The 19,128-nt window shown below is 45.3% G+C and overlaps 1 long non-coding RNA gene across 1 annotated transcript in view; it reads right to left on the bottom strand.

Moving 5' to 3' along the window:
- Positions 1 to 19,128, bottom strand: part of LOC127666216 (uncharacterized) — a 32,054-nt gene that overhangs the window by 5,125 nt on the left and 7,801 nt on the right. The window lies entirely within an intron of this gene.

Genomic DNA, 19,128 nt, shown 5'->3' with positions numbered 1-19,128 from the left:
AACTGAAGCTCCTGTCTCTGTGATGACTCCAGCCTGTGTCAAGTTGACACATGAAACCAGCCAGTACACCCTGCTAGGCTCTACTTTCTAGGCTGCACTGCCTCCCAAAAGCACACAGCGACAGCTAGCCACCATTATCCACTGAAGATCTAAGCCACACCAGAACTAACAGTACCACGTTAGTGTCATCGTTAAAATATGCACGAATGAGTCTCCACCTTGTCCCTGTTAGCACCTACTGACGCCAAGCTCCTACTCTTCTGTGGTAACTGTATCTGGGATACCTCCAAGGACAGAGAGGCCCTGGGCTTTGTCCAGCTCAGACATTTGCTAGCCGTGGCCTCTCGGTTTGATCCATCTTAAAAAGATGTAAGGATTAGAAAAAAGATTTAAAAAGGGACCACCCCAGGGCCAGCACACACTAGTCACTCAACGGGTGGCCACAGTTCATAGCCAACTATATCATCCAATAGGTGTGACAACCTCCATAAATACACACCAAGCAAAAATGTCCCCCAAGCTGTGACAGAGAGACTAATAGAGTAGATCTGTCACAGGCCACTAAACAGGAAAAACACTGTGAATTTGTTTGAGCCTGGGCTGGGGATGTCGCTCAGAGGTGGGACACTTCTGTGGGATGAGCAAAGCCCTGACCACACTGCCACCTTAAGATTAGTTAGGTGCCTACTGTTGTGTTGTGACCAAAAGCAGCTTGGGAAGGAGGAGCATTCTGGGCTCACAGCTTAACATTGTTGGGGGAAGCCGGGGGCAGGAACTCAGAGCAGGAACAGGAGGAAGGCGAGAACAGAATTGGAGACTGTAGAGGAATGCTGCTTGCTGGCTTGCTCAGTTTGCTTTTGCATAGACGCCAGTGCCATGCTCCCCTGGGCAGCTGAGCCTTTCTTCATCAGCCATCAATGGAGAAAGGGTCCCTAGGCTTGTCCACAGGCCAATGTGATGGGGACATTTTCTCAACTGAAAATCTGTTCTCTCAGATGACTCTGACTTGCATCAAGTTGACAAAAAATCTAACCAACACACACACACACACACACACACACACACACACACACTACATTTTAAAAACAAAAACAGAAAAGAGAACATGTTTTAAGAGCCAAACACTCTCAGACCAACCCACTGAGTTCCAGTTGTCTCTGCTAATCTGCCAGGGACTAGTCTGCCTCTTGCTCTCTCTTCTAAGAAGCCAAAGCTATTCGTCTTAAGACAAACAAACACAAACAAAAAACCCACCATATTCATCTCAAAGTGAATAAAAGATAGTTTATTCCGGAGCTAAAAATGTTAGTTGCCAGGACTCAGAACATAGAGTTCCCCTCAAAGACAACCTTCCAATGTGGGAGTGGTTTCGTGAAGATTTTGATGTAACAGGACAAAAAAAAAGTTATAAATCAAGGCATTTGGAAATGCACATGGGAACCTCAACTTCGGGCCACAGATGCTATCTGACAGCGTTCGTAGCCCTGCCATTGGCGGCGACTATGATTTTGTGAAGACAATGCAGTCCTAAGATTTTATCTACCCATCAGGATGTTAGGTCTGACACACCTATGGATAAGGAATGGCTGCCGGGGGCTAAACTAGCCAGAGAGAGATTATAATTAGACTCCCGACCTGGAACTTTCCACAGTCAGTTGAAGCTTCAATCAGCCTTTGTAGGGGGCTTCCCTTCAGGAATGCCCACCCACTAGAGTTGGGGGTGGAATTCACAACCCCTGTCCAAGCTGACCTACAGCCCTAAAGGCTGTGAAGACAACCCTTGGTCTAGCTCCTGACTGCCAGGCAGACACTTTCATCTTCAGAAAGGTCCATTGAAGAGCTGGGAGCAGTGTCATGCCTGTAACTCCAGGACTCAGAGCCAGGAAACGTGGCAAGTTCAAGACCAGCCTGAACTACAAAGCAAGACTTTGTCTCACATAAATATATAAAATGAAATCCCCAGAAATGTCCAGTGAGCACAGTAGGATACATCTGTAATCTCAGCATTCAGAAGGAAAAACCAAAAGGAGCTGAGGTTCAAGGCCAGCCTGGACTACACAGCAGGTATTCAAGGCCAGCCTGGGCTACATGAGATGTTAAGAAAGAGGAAGAAAGAAGGGAGGAAAGGAGGCAGGAAGAAGGAAATAAGGAGCAAAGGAGGGAGGGAGGAATGTGTTAGATTCAAAGTAAATCCCCAAAATGGCAGCACTGGTGACACTGTCCCAAACAGAAACACAAGACCCGGTAACCGGAAGGATTGTGACAGAGCAAATAGAAGCCTAAATTCAGCATTCCTCAGGGACCTTGCAAAATGGACTTCTGTTGACCAGAAAAAGAAAAAAAAAAAAACCCACTAATTATCTTACTCCTTCCCCAAAGGTCAAACTATCTCCAGCAAGGACATAAAAGTCTAGACTCTGCTGACTTTTGTATATTTTCCAACACTTTGCTCCCCCTCCAGAGAGAAAGCCTTGGGAATTTGATTCCCATTAAACCTTTCTAGTGGTCCAGTTTAGTCTTTTCAATGTGCTCTCACTTACGTTTGGTCTGAAACCCAATAGGAGCACTGCCCTCACCCAAAGAGCCCTGTCCCTCCTAACTGAACCAATCTGCCAATTGGACCCTCCTGGGAATGGATCATGTGCCTACACTGCCTTCCGATACCAGCCATGTTTTACTCCAAATTTGGAGTCCACCTCTTTGGCTGTTTTTCTCCTCTGCCTGCTGGTATGTATGTCTGTACTGATCATCATTTTTCCATGTCTATTTGGGTAAGTGTCCTCTTGGACCTGTCCATTCTGTCCTTCTAGTTCGCTGAAGCCTGTTCAATGCAAGTCACACCAGTGTACCAAGAAGTTCCCTATGTACTGTACACAGAAAGGGCACCTCTCCACTGTGGTTCAGGACCTCTCTTCGACAAGTATTAGTTCCTTTGGGGACATAAGAGTAAAATACTCCTTTGTATTAGCTCCTTATCGCCATAGCTTGTTAATTAGGTCTGTTCATCAAATCAAAGGCGGCAGCTGAACTGAGCGCATGGGATCTTTCTGCGCAGTTGTCTGACGTTCAGAAGTTAGGCCTCCTGGAGCTTCCCAGCCTCGATGCCTGAGGTGAGGAGTCCAGCCGCACATTACAGGATCCAGGATCCAAATAACAGACCAAAGAATAGCTTGAGGAGGGCTGGAGAAATAGCTCAGCGGTTAAGAGCACTGACTGTTCTTCCAGAGGTCCTAAGTTCAATTCCCAGCAACCACATAGTGGCTCACAACCCTCTATAATAGGATCTGATACCCTCTGATACCCTCTTCTGGTGTATGTGAAGACAGCTACAATGTACTCATATAAATAAAATAAATAAATCTTAAAAAAAAAAAAGAATAACTTGAGGAGCTACCTTGCCGTGGACACACACCAATCAGTACAATTTTACTAATTGCATTAAATGCACAGATTTCCCCATTTGGGGCCCACTAAGGAGTCACCTGGGTTTTTTATGAAGCAGGTATATTTTCTGCAGGAATCAGCTAGGTAACAAATGTATCGATTAGATTATGACCCACCATATGCCCTGCAGTCTAGGACTCTGATCAACACAAGATGTTTGGCAGTCTATTTGGTTAGAGGTGTAAGAATGACAGTTACAAGGGGATCAGAAAGCCCAGCATCTAGATGCATAACAAGGCGTATGCAGCAAGGGTAAGCAGATGATTTCTCCTGGCAAACCAGAGCGTGCCCATGAGAATTCTCTGTGCCAGGCTTCTAATTCTGGGAGAGTGGTGGACAGACCTACAGATAGCAACAAGGCTGATATTAGCATAATTCTCAGTGGATCAAGGGGACTTGGTGACCCTCATTTTCAAGAGTTCCCTCCCCCTGCCTCCCCCTCACCTTCCCCTCCTCCCCCCCCTCCCGTTGAATTAATTCCTCAGGCTAGCCCTCGGGTGTGGGACTGAAGAACTCTTCAAGCTTCTGCTTGTATGACCAGGTGTGGCTAGGGCAAGGACTGTGGACCATTCCTTGTTGTCCCTGGAGTGTGACCCGGAGGAGAGATAGGTTTTTGGGGGGGGAGACTCTGGCAATCCTGGCCTTACTTCTCTGGCTGTGTTGCTTACAAGCTCCTGTGTAGTAAATTTACATTTTCAGCAGCAGTAAAAGCAGTTAGGTCTGTAAGCCACTCAGAACAAAAGGCTACCAGTGCTATTAGCATATATTAGCATGCCAATTAGCATATATTAGCGATTGCGGACCTCCGGACACCCCGCCGACCCCCACCTGTGGCTTCCCTCAACTCTTCTCACCCTGCCCTGCCCTTAGCTTGAGAATGGAGTGGGAGGGGTTGGAGACAGGAAAGAAAGTAATTCTATTTTAATTTTAAAATGTATTTTTTTATTTTCTAAATTCTTTGTTTACATTCCAAATGCTTTCCCCTTTCCCAGTTCCCCCCACCCCATATGTCCCATAAGCCTTCTCTACACCCATTCTCCAATCACCTCCCTTTTTTTTCTCTGTCCTGGTACTCCCCTACAATGCTGGATCAGGCCTTTCCAGGATCAGGGCCCTCTCCTTACTTCTTCATGGGAGTCATTTGATATGCTACTTGTGTCTTGGTTATTCATAGCTTCTGGGCTAGTTAATATCCACTTATCAGTGATTGCGTTTCATGTATATTCTTTTGTGATTGGGTTACCTCACTTAGGATAATATTTTCCAGTTCCAACCATTTGCCTAGAAATTTCATGAATTCATTGTTTTTAATTGCTGAGTAGGATTCCATTGTGTAAATATACCACATTTTCTGTATCCATTCCTCCATTGAGGGACATCTGGGTTCTTTCCAGCTTCTGGCTATTATAAATAAGGCTGCTATGAACATAGTGGAGCATGTGTCCTTACTGCATGCCGGGGAATCCTCAGGGTATATGCCCTGTAGTGGTATAGCAGGGTCCTCTGGTAGTGTCACATTCAGTTTTCTGAGGAACCGCCAGACTGATTTCCAGAGTGGTTGTACCATCTTGCAATCCCACCAGCAGTGGAGGAGTGTTCCTCTTTCTCCACATCCTTGCCAACACCTGCTGTCTCCTGAGTTTTTAACCTTAGCCATTCTGACTTGTGTGAGGGGAAATCTCAGGGTTGTTTTGATTTGCATTTCCCTAATGACTAATAAGTTGAGCATTTCTTAAGGTGCTTCTCAGCCATCCGAATTTCTTCAGGTGAAAATTCTTTGTGTAGATCCGCACCCCATTTTTAATAGGGTTATTTGGTTCCCTGGGGTCTAATTTCTTGAGTTCTCAAGCAAATCAGTAGCCTTCCTATACTCAAAGGATAAACAGGCTGAGAAAGAAGTTAGGGAAATGACACCCTTCACAATAGCTACAAACAATATGAAGTATCTTGGTGTGACTCTAACCAAACATATAAAAGATCTGTATGAGAAAAACTTTAGGTCTCTGAAGAAGGAAATCAAAGAAGATCTCAGAAAATGCAAAAATCTGCCATGCTCTTGGATTGGCAGGATTAATATAGTTAAAATGGCCATCTTGCCAAAAGCAATATACAGATTCAACACAATCCCCATCAAAATCCCAACTCAGTTCTTCTTAGAGTTAGAAAAAGCAATTCTCAAATTCATCTGGAATAACAAAAAACCCAGGATAGCTAAAACTATTCTCAACAGTAAAAGAGCTTCTGGGGGAATCAATATCCCAGACCTCAAGCAATACTACAGAGCAATAGTGTTAAAAACTGCATGGTATTGGCACTGCAACTGACAAGTGGACCAATGGAATAGAATTGAAGACCCAGAAATGAATCCACACATCTATGGTCACTTGATCTTCGACAAAGGAGCGGGAAAACATCCAGTGGGAAAAAAGATAGCCTTTTCAACAAATGGTGCTCGTTCAACTGGAAGTCAGCATGCAGAAGAATGCGAATTGATCCATTCTTATCTCCATGTACTAAACTCCACTCCAAGTGGATTAAGGACCTCCATGTAAAACCAGATACACTAAAACTAATAGAAAAGAAACTGGGGAAAGCCCTTGAGGACATGGGCACGGGGGGGAAAGTTCCTGAACAGAACACCAATACCTTATGCTCTAAGATCAAGAATTGACAAATGGGACCTCATAAAATTATAAAGTAAGGCAAAGGACACTGTCAAAAGGACAAAACGGCAACCAACAAACTGGGAAAAGATCTTCACCAACCCTACATCCGATAGAGGGCTAATATCCAATATATATAAAATGTATTTTAAGGGGCTGGAGAGGGAGCTCCGTGGTTGAGCCCTTGGAGCTCTTACAAAGGACAGGGAATTCAGTTCCCAGCACCCACAACAATCGACAACTGCCGGTTCTGGGGATCTGTGGATCTGACCTCAGAGGGCTCTAGGCACACACATAGTACACATACATGTAGGCAAAACTGTCATATTCATAAAACAAAGCAGCCTAGCCCTGCAGGCTTCAGAGATGACAGAGCCTCCAGTGAGAGAGTCAGCCGAGAGTGGGCCTGAACCTCCTCAGGAAACACTTTCCCTAAGTGCTGAGAGCTGAGACACACCCACCTTAAGTGCCCCAGCACACAAAGACACAGAAGGGAGGCAGGGAGGGAGGGGTGCCTCCTGGGAGGAAGAAAACACTCAGGCCCCTGCAGAAGCTTTGGCCATGCTGACTCATAGCAGGATCCAAATTGTGACTTGGAACCAGATTCTAATCTGGTCCTGCCCTCAAACTATGAATGTTCTGCCTGGGACAAGTCCTGAAGAACTCTGTAGTCACTGGAGGTCACTGGAAGTCACCAAGGGCACTGCGGCCCAAGAGCTACACACCTGGGCGTCCACATACGATGTCATTCTGGACTTTTATCCACACATTTATTTCGAGGTTGTCCTATGTCCCTCCCATTCTCTAACCTCTTTGAGAGGTACTCCAATGTTGGTCTTCCAGAGAAAGTCCCCAGTGGCCCTAAACCCCTAATGTCTCCAATAAGAAAGCCTGTGATGGCCTTCTGCAGAACAGAACAGGATCAGATGTCTTCTAAAAGGTGTGGTCCGCATTTAGGATGGGTCTCCTAACCTCAACTGATCCAGGGTTACCGTGAATCATCTCACCTTAGCCATTCTAACCAAGAAAATGCCTCATGGGTATCCCAGCTGCTTGGGTTTTAGTTGATTTCGGATGGAGTCGAGTTGACAATGAAGATTAGTCATCTCACCTCCTTATCAACAAACAGAAGGCAGAGAATGACGTCATGCTTTTAAACACACTGTCCTCGGAAGCCCCAGCTGGGTGGAGAGCTACAAAGCAGGAAAGTGTTGCTGCGCCTCAGATGCTATCTGGTGGCCTTCTTAACCTTACTTGGGATCTGTGGAAGCTAGGGCTCAGCTCATAAGAGTTTAGCTGTTAGCTGGAAGGATATTAGGCTCACCTCTGCTCTGCCCATCTGCTTGTCTCCCATGACTGATAGGCACAGGCTGAAAACATGTAAGCACCATCCAGCTCAATACGTTCTATGTCACTATAACAAAAATGCTCAAAGCTGGGCACTTCACAAGGGAATGAAGTTTATTTAGTGTCACATTCTGGTAGTTCAAAGTCATGATCCCTTCATCGTGGCTCTGATAAGACTAGGAGGTGGAATCAAAATGTCTGGTGGACAGGCAGAAGAGCGATTTAGAGAAGGTCCTGGCCTGATTTAAAACAACACTTAGTGTAATCTAATCTCCTAAAGCTTGACCCATTTCCACAAAACATTAATCAATCTGTTAGCAGAGTAGAGCCCTGTCTTAGTTAGGGTTTTAGTGCTGTGAACAGACACCATGACCAAGGCAGCTCTTATAAAGAACAACATTTAGTTGGGCTGGCTTACAGGTCTGGAGGTTCAGTCCAGTATCATCAAGGTGGGAACACGACAGCATCCAGGCAGGCATGGTGCAGGAGGAGCTGAGAGTTCTACATCTTCATCTGAAGGCTGCTAGCAGAATACTGGCTTCAGGCAGCTAGGATGAGGGTCTTAAAGCCCACGCCCACAGTGACACACCTATTCCAACAAGGCCACACCTTCTAATAAATAGTGCCACTCCCTGGGTCAAGCAAGTCCCAGTGACCTAATTCATTCCCATTTCTCTAAGGTCCCCATTTTGCTGCCATAGTGGGGACCAAACTTCCAGCACAGGCAAGCCACAGCAACCTCCTGAGAATTCAGCTTTGGCACCAACTCTTCAGTGAAGCATCTGCTCATTGCTTCAGTTCGAAAGGGATAAGAGGATAATAATACTGTGATCATCTGGCCTCCAAGATTCCAGTAATGCAAGCAACAGAAATGCAGACTTCTATTCCCCTGACTGGAACATAAGAAACACAAACATGATGACATAATGTTAAAAGGAGACCACATGTGTATTTGTATGCACACAGGTTTACTTGTGTGGGTGTGAGGGGGATGCATGTGTGGGTGTGTGTACACATGCATGAAAGTCAAATGTTAACCTGAGGTATCATTCTTCAGGCTCCTCTCTCTCTCTCTCTCTCTCTCTCTCTCTCTCTCTCTCTCTGTGTGTGTGTGTGTGTGTGTGTGTGTGTGTGTGTGTGTGTGAAAGAGAGAGAGAGAGTCTCACTGGCCTGGAGCTGGCAAATAGGCAGGGCTAGGTATGCATTGAGCCCCAGAGCTCCTCCAATCACTACCTCCTGAGTAAATGGAATTGGAAGCATGCACCAGCCACACCCAGCATGTTTATATGGGTTCTGGGGACTCAGGTCCTTGATGCTATCAATCACTTTACCAACTGAGCTAGAACCCCAGCCTATCAAACAATCTTTAAAATGTTTCCTATCAAGGATAGAAAAAACAAACAAAAACACATAAGCCCCCAGGAGCCAACAAATCCCAGAGGTTGTTGATGACAAACCACCTCAAAGGCATTTCCAGTTTTAACCTCTAGGAAAAGCTCTCGATCTCAGTCGCAAAGATTGAGACCCCTGAAAACTGGGAATGAATGAGTCCAAGCAGAATACACTTCCCTACTCTCAGTGATTTAAAATGGAAGAATTAATTTCCAGAGTTTGAGCTCCAGCATCACTGGGATGAAATCTCAAGTGTCCAAGGAGCCGATGGCGGCTCTGAGGAGAAGCTGCTCCTTGCCTCCTCCAAACCTTTTTATTCCTTGTCTTGTGGCCATGGCAGTCCTCCCTCAGCCTCCACGTCTACCCCTCCTCTCCCTCCCTCCATATCACCCCACTGCTTTTCTTCTAAGGTTTCCATGACTGCTGAAATCTCCCTTCATAATCCAATATCCCTATCCCAAATATTCTCAGTCACATTTGCAAAGAGCATCCCGCCCAAAAGTCATAGGTACCAAGTCCAAGAATCTGATAGTCTTTGGGGTCATTACTCAAGATCATCGCACACCTGCCTAAACCACAAGGAAACCATTTTGGTTGGCTTTGGGGTTTGGCTTGTTTTCTGAGTGATGAACTATCTTCCCTGAGTTCTAACATCACAGTGGTCCTTGTGGTAGTTCCAATTCCAAACCAACCCCATCTAGGTTGTCATTCAAAAACCTCAGGACAACCCTTGTGAGTCACAAAACCCAAAAGGGGTCTATTGCTAACAAGAGCCAGCAGGAGCAATGGCCAGTTACTAAACCAGATCCAGCAAAGTACTGGAGGTGAGCATAAATTCTCCAAGAATGGGTGATAAGGGTGCTTGGTTCATTCCCACAGAAGAAGCTCCAGCAGAGAGAGGGGGACCAGGAGATGAATCACTCATGGACTCTTATTTTCCAGAGTTTTACAGCAAGGACTTGTTTCTCACTCTTGTTCCACGTTGTGGCTGGAGGATATCTGTCAGGCTGTGCAACCTCATTCCAAGATACAAGTCGGCCGGGCAGTGGTGGTACATGCCTTTAATCCCAGTGCTTGGGAGGCAGAGCGGGGCGTATTTCTGAGTTCGAGGCCAGCCTGGTCTACAGAGTGAGTTCCAGGACAGCCAGGGCTATACAGAGAAACCCTGTCTCGAAAAAACCAACCAAACAAAAAAAAAAAAAAAAAACAAGCAAACAAACAAAAAAACAAGATACAAGTCGAACAATAGGCCAACAGGGAAGAGGTGTCAGTTCCCACAGAAGTTGGCTATTTCTGCTCATAGCACATCCTGTGTGTCCATATCCAGTCCTGGCAGGAAACGGCCAAGTCCAGTGTGAAGGAAATGTGGAAGTACATTCCTTCCCAGGCAAGAGCTATGAGTGGTCCAGCAGCAGTTGGGAATAGGTGATTATTTTTATTGCAATGTGTGCATGTGCACATGTGTATGTGCACCTGACATATGAGAGCACAGAGGTGTCATGGTGTGAGTGCAAAAGTCAGAGGTAATCTCAGGTGTCTGTCCTCGCCTGCCACCTTGGTTAAGATGGTGGGTTGGTTTTCAGAATCATACATATAATTCTTATTATTTATTATCATATTGTGGAACATATGATTGTGATCAGCAATGCTTTTGCTGATTGCGCCAGAGCACGTGTGTGAGGGCCAGATGATAACTTGACAAAGTTTGTTGTCTGCTTCTGCCAGGGGATCTGGGCACTGACCTGAAGTAGTGAGGCTTGTGGAATGTCATATTTATCCACTGAGCCATCATCACCCCGGTCCAAAGTCTCTCCTTTCACCAAGCATGCTCCAGGCTAGCTGACCCATGAGCTTCTGGGGTTAGCTACCTCTGCCTCCCAATTCGTCCGGGACCACGGGAATTATAGCTGTGCTCTACTATACCATTCTTTGCCAGGGCTCTGGGAGTTTTGAAATCAAGTCTTCATATTGGATATCAAGTGTATTACCCACTGAGCCACACTCCCAGCACAGGAGTGTAAATTTTCTGTATGGAAAAGAGATTGAGAGCAATCCCTATCACCTACAGTAGGCTAAGAAATGGCTGACTGGATCCGCAGGTGATAAGAATACATCCAGAAATGAAAAGTCTAAAAGTTGAAGTTCAGACAGTCAGGCGATTGACTTTAATGACATAAAGACATCAACTTCATTACCAGAAACAAAGAGAATCGGGAACCCAGCAGAAAGAGAAGAAAGTCAAAGTTTCCCAAAGAAACACAGACATTTGTTTCTGGGAATTGGCTCATGCATTTGTGGGAGTCAGCAAGACCCAAATCTACAGGGCAAACCACTGTAGCCAAACTTCTGTGACTTTATAGATTCCTATTTCCTCTACCCTTCTCCATGATCATCCTTTCCAGCCTCTCAACACTAGGGAGGAAAGAAAGAAAGCTAGAAGAGAAAAGGGACATCAATTTCATTAGGCTACTTCCTCTTGATTAGGGGCATCAGGTTCCTTGGGGAAATTTTAATCTTTTAGTCAGCATATCTCCAACCAGCAACCAGCAACCAACCAGCAACCAACAACCAACAACCAGCAAACAGCAACCAGCAACCAGAATCCAGAATCCAGAAATCAGCAGACAGCAGACAATAGACAGCAGACTGCAGACATTAGACAGCAGACAGCAGACAGCAGACAGCAGACAGCAACAGCAGACAGCAGACAAGAGACAGCAGACAGCAGACAAGAGACAGCAGACAGCAGACAAGAGACAGCAGACAGTAGACAATAGACAGCAGACAGCAAGTCAGATAGCAGCAGGAAGAGCAGCAGCAGCAGCCATACCCCTCTCAGGGCTCTTGCATTTATATATTCTCTCAAGAGTCCCCAGAATTCCAGATGTCATACACTTGCAAAAACCTATCTGCAACTGCCAGAGCACGAGGCAAATCATAGTCTGCTGCTGTGAACAACCTGAAACAACCCCATATCCCGTACCTGTCACAAAAATGTATTTCCATAACATTTCTTTTATTTTAAAGAAACCAAAATTCTCACTACAAAGCACCAGGCTGACAAACCAGGGAAGACTTCATCTCCATTCCAGTTCAAGGCAGGAAGACCTCTGTTTGTTTGTTTGTTTGTTTGTTTGTTTGTTTTCTTCTCATATCACCTCCAATGGATTGGCAGAAGCCCGCCATGTTCCAGAGAGCAAACTACTCTACTCCAGCTCTCCTGATGCTAATCTCATCTAAAAAATACTTTCACAGTATCTGAGACCAGTGTTTCATATGCTGTATGTTTACAGAAATACAGTTATCCTAAAATTGTATCTTAAGAATGTTGTTTAACTAAATAGCTTTATAGCAGGATGTTCAGAATGAATGTTCTAAGCAGAAGTATATTGTCTGTATGCAGAGCAGCTTGCTATTAAGACTAATGATTTTCCAGAGCACGGAGAAGAATAGAAAGACACTTGCAATGTAAGACAGCGATGGAGAGAGGGGCTCTGTCATGAGGCTAACCAGAGTCGGAGAAGAGGAGACAAAGTAGCCAGCAAAGGTCATGTGGAATATCTAAATGGCTAATAAGATACAAGGTAGAAACCTCAAACTCCAGTCTGTTCCAGATGCCAAAATGGATAAATCACATGAGAGTGAACCTGCAGACTGGGAGAACAGAGATGGCAGACTTTCTTGGAGGGAAACACAACTTCACAGAGGCGAGGAGACAGGGGGATTCCTTCTGAATGTTCCAAGCCCTGTGCACCTGGTCTTGTTTACACTACTCTGAATGTATTTGTTTTTCAGGAAAATTTCTGCGAAAATGCCAGGAAAAGAAATACAATGAAGACTCAGACAAACAAAAGTGAGAGGCTTTGATTTCAAAGGACCTTTAGTAAAGATCTTAGGGATTATTTTAGGAAGAAGGAAACTGACCTCAGATGGAAGGGGTGCTATTTTAGAATGCGGGAAAAGCCTGGGAAGTACAGTGGTCAATCGAAACAAATATTGGTTTAATCTATCACACAGCAACAGTTCTAACAAGCCCTCTGTGGTATGGCATTGGTGTGGGAACCTCTTGATTCCTGTGGAACAAGAATAAGAATATGAAACTGTTTGCAAACCACTAAGAAGGTAAATTTTGTGTTATCTCAACATTGAATCTTATCTGTGGGGTAATACTTATGTTAATTAAGTTATTTATGTTATTAGTCATTTCATAATGCATGCACATTTCAAAATGGTATGGTTTACACAATAAATAGAGACAAGCTTTGCAACTAAAGATAAAATCCAGGCATGGTAGCCCATGCTATACGCCACCTAGGAGACACTCAAGAAGATGAAAGGAGCTAAAGTCAACCTGAGCTACATAGTGTGAGGCCAGCCTGGGCTACATAATGACACTTGTCTAAAAGAAAGTTCTTTTCCTTATTTTTTTTTAACTTTGAACAATTGTTGCTTTCTAAAGTGACTAAAATAAAAGGCAGTAACTTTTGCTTAGTATATCATTTTGTTTTTTTCTTTTATTTTTGAAATTGTAATATAATTACATCATTTCCCCCTTCCCTTTCATCTCTTTAGACTTTCCTATATTCTTCATCTTTCAAATTCATGGTCTTTCTGTTAATATATATATATATATATATATATATATATATATATATATATATATATATATATATATAGAGAGAGAGAGAGAGAGAGAGAGAGAGAGAGAGGCATATATTCCTAACTATGACCTGCTCGGTCTGTATGGCTGTATTTGTATGTATGTTTTTGGGGCTGACCACTTGGTCCTGGATAACTGTGCTCCTTCTGGGGAGGACTCACACTGTCAGCATCCCTTAGTTGTCTGAACTTCTTTGTCTGGAGTTGAGGCCTCATGAGCTTTCAGAAGGGGAAAATTTGAAATCCCAGGAATTCTGACTTCTTGTGGCTTGGGAGAAAAAGAGCAAGTACGCGTGATCTCTCTGAAACACACATGAGTTGAATGTGTTAAAATTTCTAGAGCAGTCTTATTATCAGAGAAGCGTTTCTCCTTTGGAGATGGTTTTGTCCCCCTCCCCCAGCCCCCAGGGGACATGGGGCAAACGCTGGAAACACATTTGACTGTCTCAGCTGAATAGGTTATTACTCAGACCTAGTGAGTGGGGCTGGCCACGCTTCAAGTCCCCAAAATTATGCAAGCAGCCCACACACTCACAAGTTACCAACTTATACAAGGCAGCCCCGACACACGCAAATTATCAGGTTTGAGACAGCCACAGTGGATAGGTTAAAACCCTGCTGGAGAGAGGAAAGTGAGCTAAAAACAGTTATCCGGTGGCCAGACCACTCCAATGAGAGAGGAAAAGACTTTTTCTTTAAAAAGGCGGGGCAAAGAAAAACACAAATAATGTAAATAAATCCCAAAGCAAAAAGACTACATGAGCCAGCAAGCGTCCCAGTGGTCATGTTTGCTTGTTTAATCAAATCAAAGAGTGACTTCTGGGCTGGAACGGTGGTTCAACCGTCAAGAGCACCGTGGCTATCACAGCGGACTTGGGCTCACTTCCCAGCAACCACACGGCAGCTCACAACTGCCAACTGCAGCTCCAGGGATCTGAGGCCCTCTTCTGACCTCCTTGGACACCAGGCGTGCATGCGGTACACACTCAGGCATACATCCAGGCAAATGTTCATAAAATAAGAATAAGTAGAACTTTTAAAAGCTTGCTCAGGTCTTGCAAACTGGTGCTGCTATTTGGTCTCAGTAATCTGTCTCGGCATTTTTCTCATGGGTAACATTTCCTGTCCAGGCTGACAGGGAGTCGGTGTCACATTCTTGGTGCCAAAGTGGGGACACTGCCTACCCTGAGAGGCAGCTCCCAAACAGCTGAGAAGCTATCTGCATTCGCCTGATAAGGCAGCCTGAGCATCTCCCCTGAGGATCCTGCAGGGGCCTCACATGAGTAATGGGGGTCACAGGGAACCAGGAAGATAGAGAGGATTCACAGTGCTGCTGGCTCACTGCGTGGCGACCCCTTTGCTTGACTTTTGTTGACTGGGCTCAGGCTATCTGTCTCTCCTCTCCTAAGAAGGTTCAAAGGGGCTTTCTAAGGTCTGGGGGATTAAGATAACAGTTGTCTTCCTCATAGATGTGTTTGAAATTTTGTCTTCTTTCTCTTTCCTTTTAAGGTAGAGTCTCGACATGTAGCACAGGTTGGCTTGAAGTCATGGTCTTCCTGCCTCAGACTCCCAAGAGCTAGATAAAACAGCATGCATCGCCACACCCTGACTGAACATGTTTTTTAAAATATCAGTAAAAAGCGCTATCTCTTAAAAGCCTGTCATTTCCAGCCTTGAGGTGAATATGCTCCAGATATTATGTCCTTTATCCTTCTACAGGAATCTCCCACAGAGAATAACAGTCAGCAGAGGAAGCCCTGAGAGTTACGGTGTGGATGGTGTGGTGCTGGCTGTTCTGAGGCACGGGCTGTGCTGAGAGGATGTGGGCAAAGCTGTGAGCTTCACAGCCAGGTTGTGGAGGAAGGAAGAACCCCCAAGGGCAAGGCAAAAGAAATTCTGAGCATTCAAGGTGTCAGAGGTCAAGGTCAACACCAGCAGGCTGTCTTCTGGGATGCCAAGGTGTCCCAGCAGAATGTGTCCTGTTTACAGAAGGCCAGAGAGCCAAACTCTCCCGCTCTCCTCCCCACCACCCCTCCTTTGCTGTCTCTAGCTGGCAACCCAGGCTTGCTGACAGGCTCACTGTGCTTCTCACAGGGCCCTTGCTCCTGTGGCTGGACTCACTTCAAAGCAGCCTGTTCTTCTGCAACTGTGGGTGTCAGCCTTGCAGCCATGCAGGTGGGTGGGTGTGCAAATGCCCTAGTCAGTCTTCCCTACACAGTTCCCCAACAAGCCACAAATAAAACCATGGGAGCATAGGCAGAGTTTATGGAGAGTGATGCTGGCACTGTCAGTCCCAGGGACGTGCCTGTCACCTTTGATATTGGCTTGAAGATAAACCAGGAGCAATCTCATTTGAATGAAGTCTGTCTTAGCCACTTTTACATAATGCTCCCCCATTGCAGCTCAAAATTGAGAATCCACTGGTCCTGCTGTCACCCAGGACCATACTCTCACCCCACCCCACCCACCCCCAATGTGTTGCACTAGAAACAACCTTAGCTAGCTGGTTCTTCCTTCCATTCCACGGCTCCTCTGGCTGGACCCAGTAGGCCTGGACAAGGGTTTTCTGGGAAATGGTTACTTCTGCTTTTAATTGTCAGCTAGCTGGAGTCACTCGGTACTCAGACTTATTCAGGAAATGAACTCCGTTTCTTTTCAGCGGCCTCTGATCCCCTCTGAGTGGTGTCTTTTTGCCACCCCAGTGTTCCTGGAGCAGCTCTCCATGCCCCCACTCCTCCCTGTGTGGTAGCACCTGGCATGACTCATTCTGTATAGTTAGTGTTCAGAGTGAGGACTGAATTAATGTATCTGTTTACAACTGTAACTGAAGCAAGTTACAGTTACAAAGGCCAAGTAGAGCCTTTGATACATGCAGATAACATTTAAAAAACTATAGTCAAGCAAAACACACATGCAAGAGAAACACAAAACTAATGAAAACTATTCCAGATAAAACAAATGTAGCCATGCAGGTTATCTTGATGTGAAGGGTTGCTGTGGCAACAGGGTACCTGTGTTGAAATCCAATCCTGGTGTAGTGAGAGGTGGATACCTGTGACGAAACCACAAGGATGGAGTCCTATGGCTGGGACAAGTCTCTCTATAACAGGGGGTATTATTTCTTCTAACCATCCAAAGACAAACAGAAGGCAACGTCTATGAGGACAGGTCCTCATCTGACATCCAACCTGTTTGCACCTCAATCTTGGACACCCTCATCCTGAACTGAGATTAATAAATGATGGACTACTACAACGATGACAACTACTACTACTACATCATTTCTTCTTCTTCTTCTTCTTCTTCTTCTTCTTCTTCTTCTTCTTCTTCTTCTTCTTCTTCTTCTTCTTCTTCTTCTTCTTCTTCTCCTCTTCCTCCTCCTCCTTCTTCCTCCTCCTCCTTCTCTTCCTCTTCCTCCTCTTCCTTCTCTTCCTCCCCTTCTCCTCCTCTTCTTTTTCTTTCCTCTCCTCCCCCTTTTCCTCCTCTTACCCCTTCTCCCCTCCTTCCTCCTCCTCTTTCTCCTTCTTCTTGAGACAGGTTTCTCTGTGTAGCCCAGGCTGTCCTGGAACTTGCTCTGTAGAGCAGGCTGCTCTCGAGCTCTACACCGCCACCACAGGCTGCTCCTTGACTTCCTAAAGCTGAGTCAAAGCTGGGTCTCAATTTCAAGTCACCCAGAATTTTACATCATCTATGTAAAATACAACATGTAAAAACATCTTAATACTCTTCAGATTGCTAAAATACAGTCTGTGCTTTAGTTAGCAGAGGAATAGTTTTCAAATTACACCCTTAGGAGCTACCTATGCTTTATCCTTAAAGGCCATCTTGGAGCTCAATGACAAATAATAAAATGCCTTACCAAGTGAACTTTAAACCCTTAGCACATGGGCATTTAGATAACTCCAGCCTCATTCAAGATTCAACGTTTGATCAGATGCCTGCAGGAGGCAGATGTCGGAATGAAGGCGGGTGTAGCTCAGTTGTCTGAGTGCTTGCCAACTGTACCTGAGGCCCTGGCTTAGAGCTTTAGCAACCCGTACACTGGGCATGGTTTGGTGTCCGGGCCTGTCATCCCAGGCCCTGGAGGTGAGATAGGGAGATCAGAGGTTCAGGGCTCTCCTCAACTGCATAGGTCTAAGCTTCTTGAGACCAAACTTAAGGAGTCACTTATAAACTTAGGGAGTTAAGCTTCTTCCAAACTTGAGGAGTTACTGTGTACCCAGGTATGCTCAGTTTTTGGAGTTCTTGCAAAGACAGTGTGGTATGCTGAGGCTGAGGTCTTCACCAGGAGCTAGTGTGTGAGACTCGGAGACCCAGCAGAGACATTTGGTGCCACTTCATTCCCCCAATGGTGAGAAAGAAGGAAAGCTACAATAAGGGTAGATGAACGTTCACAGAATATCATGTTTTTAAAAATTAACCACCTACCCCTTTCTTCTTCTAGATCTAAGAACTCCTGGCTAGAAAACATCATTTAAAAGGACAAACTGCTTTTGCTAAACCAAATGAACCAACCATTGCTGAAACACTTGCTGCATGGTCCCTGCCTTAAACTAGATTCAGCACAGAAGTCGATTGTGTAACAGATCACAATGCCACAGCCTCCTGGCCTCGCACAAGACAGAAATCACCACCTCCAGGAAGTTGCTCAAAGAACCTAGGTGGCAAAACCATGAACACAGGAAGCTGCAAAGCCTGAAGCTACATGGTTTACCATCTTCACACCTGACCGGGCATCCTGTGACAAACACAGTCTCACTGCTTGAAAGAAAAAAAAAATCACCATTTTGTTGGGGAATTGTTCAAAAGCCATATGACTCAGCTGTGTGAAGTTCTTAATCTAGCTAGTCCATTTTTAATCCACTCCCACCAGCCCACTGCAGAGCATTCCCACCACAGAAGAAGGCCCTAGCCATCAGCAACCATTTTATACATCCCGGCTGGCCCTTCTCAACTCCAGCAACCCCTAGCTGCTCTCTGTGGAAAGTTCATGTCCCTAGCGTGAAGGAGGACATATCCCTTCAGATAGTGTGTATTTGACTCTGTACCTTTATGTGTCTCAAATGATTCGCACAGCTTTATCACTGTGCATTTTTCCAGTTAGCAGACAGCCCTCCCCTGGTTAATTGACTGACTAGTAGGTGTCTTTATTTATGGGTGTTAAGGTCATAATGAGTGGCATCGCTGTGACTTTGCTGAACTGTCGGGGAACCCTGCGGTCTCAGTCCGTGTTAGGCGAATGCCGTACCACTGAACAACACCCCCAGCGTGAATAAGTCTGTGTGCAGAGACATGCTTTTCACTTATCTTGAGTATGTATGTATCCAGGAGTTCAACCTGTGGCTCATGTGATAATTATCTGCTTAGCTGTTTAAGAAATTTCAGTAGCAGCAGTGACCTTCAGACACTATATCTTCTGGAAGCATCTCACCCCACGGCTATTTATTAGAGCAGTCAGATCACATGTCAGACGTGCCCTGGTCTCCTCAGCACTTGAAACAGCAAAGGTGTGAATATGTGCGCTGAGACTTCTTCCAGTTTCAAGGTCACCATGCTTCCTCGGTCAGCGAGTGACCTTGACGCTCCCTGTAGAGGGCTATTTCTTGTTAAAGTTTGAGAAACT

The sequence above is a fragment of the Apodemus sylvaticus genome, chromosome 15 (genome assembly GCF_947179515.1).
Source record: "Apodemus sylvaticus chromosome 15, mApoSyl1.1, whole genome shotgun sequence".
NCBI classification, from domain to species: domain Eukaryota; kingdom Metazoa; phylum Chordata; class Mammalia; order Rodentia; family Muridae; genus Apodemus; species Apodemus sylvaticus.
This window is presented reverse-complemented; position numbering and strand designations above follow the sequence as displayed.